The sequence below is a fragment of the Alosa pseudoharengus genome, unplaced genomic scaffold, assembly GCF_046254945.1.
Source record: "Alosa pseudoharengus isolate Yale_2024_CS ecotype anadromous, Long Island Sound unplaced genomic scaffold, YU_APseudo_1.1 YU_APseudo_1.1_scf_18, whole genome shotgun sequence".
In the NCBI taxonomy this organism is placed as follows: domain Eukaryota; kingdom Metazoa; phylum Chordata; class Actinopteri; order Clupeiformes; family Clupeidae; genus Alosa; species Alosa pseudoharengus.
In genome coordinates, this window is record NW_027468650.1 from 25648217 (window position 1) to 25650126 (window position 1910).

General features: G+C 43.7%; 1 long non-coding RNA gene across 1 annotated transcript; it reads left to right on the plus strand.

Moving 5' to 3' along the window:
- Positions 1–406: 406 nt before the first annotated feature.
- Positions 407–1291, plus strand: LOC143131253 (uncharacterized). Its single transcript, XR_012988076.1, has 2 exons — positions 407–783; positions 904–1291. It is a non-coding gene; the product is annotated as an uncharacterized LOC143131253 (long non-coding RNA).
- Positions 1292–1910: the final 619 nt, after the last annotated feature.

Genomic DNA, 1910 nt, shown 5'->3' on the forward strand with positions numbered 1-1910 from the left:
TCCAACTGATTATGTTACTGATTACAAAAATTGGCATGTAATTTGTAGTCAGTAATGGATTACATTTCAAAGTAATCTGACCCAACCCTGGTTGTAAGTCTTGTATTCTTGATGGAAGCGAAAAATGGAAGGGAACTTGCTGCTGGTCCGACTTGTACTGTCGGACCTCCTTGTACTTTGTGCTGTTGGACATTTGTCCTTTAATACCACCCTCAAGAAGCTCATTGTTTTCAAAATGCAAATTCTTTGCCTAAAAATATATATATTTGGTACTAATTTATGCAAGTCTTATTTGCAGTTGACAACTTCACGAGAGTGTGTGTGTGCACCTTCATGCCAGCTCCTCGGAGTGGAACTCTATCGACCCTGCTGAGCGAGAGTTCTGGTAAGAATCTAACCTGCACACACAAACATATATACAGTATGACTATAAGAAATGGGGGATTACAGGGGATTACTATTATGATAATAGACAAAAACCAGCTAATGTAGTAAATCTCTCCCTCTCCTCTCTTATCCCCCTCTTCTATCCTACTCTATTCTTCTCCTTCCTCTTCCTCCTCTCCCTCCTTCTATCCTCTCCTCTCCTCCATTTCATGTTGTTTGATGAGTTCAAGCGTCAGTTGTCGTGGCTGGAGATCTGTAATATGACAGCGGACACTCTGAGTGATGACAGCAGCTTCTGGAACACCATCAAGTCCCACGACACCTGGAGACGCATTCCAGAGTTCCATGGCACCTGGAGACGCAGCAGCATGGCCGGAGAATGCAGGAACAAGCCCAGTACGACACTTTTTTCCCATTTGGCAGAAAAATTCTGCATCACCCTGACGATGATGGAGAGTATGAGCACACACTCACACACACACACAGATAATCGTGTGTGTTTTCTGTCTCTTCCAGGACATGGAGATCTCTGCAGCACTTTGGATTTGACCTGATCACTGTCTTCGTCACTTTTGGACACATTACATAGTTGGTAGAGCTCAATGTGTGTGTGTGTCTGTGAGTGAATCTGCAACCTACAGAGCTGCAGATCAACAGAGGTCAGATCATATCAACAACATCATCTCTCCCTCGATCACTCTGCGTTGTGTATGAAAGGATGGACGGCACAACCGAATAGAATAGGCAAAACTTCTGTTTAAATGTAGTAGGCCTAGTAACTGCTTGAGGAGGAAGAAGAGCTATTTGTTTTGTAGTTGTAACTTTGTTGAAGCACCTTTTAAAGTAGGCATACTTTTAACTTCGAGAACCTATTAAAGGTCTCATCTCATCGTTTTTTCATTAATTTTGCAGTGGTCTGTAGTATTGATGAATGCCCTGTGAGCCGGTTTTGGTGAAAAAAATGCTGTCCTGCGTCTGTTTCATGCTGTTCTAGTTTGGTGGGGAAGGTGGGCGGGGAGGAACGACTGGATATCGCCTCTAGTCATGAATATTAATGACATGCTAATGAATTCACCTCTGATTGGCTAACAGTACTGTGACGCTTCCTCCAGTGCGTCCTCATCCGATTCTGCCTGTGCTATGCTCCATATTCAACTTTACAGTGCTAAAACCTGGCTAAAACTCGATTCTGTTGCACAAAATGTCTTCGGAGATACAACTTCATGTGTTTGATCCTAGTATCCGAGTAGGAAGAAGAACCGCTTCCTGATCGTTTGTCGGTGAACGTTGGTTTAATAGAATGGTAACAATTGCCTGTCAGCTTAAAATTTCTACTAAAAGAGGTAAACGACCAGGGCATGAAATTGGCACCCGCCCACACGCCAAATGCGGGTAACTTTTGTGATTGGCGGGTGAAACTGTCAATCTACCTGCCACGTTGGCGGGTAGCCAATAAGACAACACAACACTGAGCAAGGGGATGCACTGTCGGGATTGCCAATTTTTGAGCCAATAATCTACTC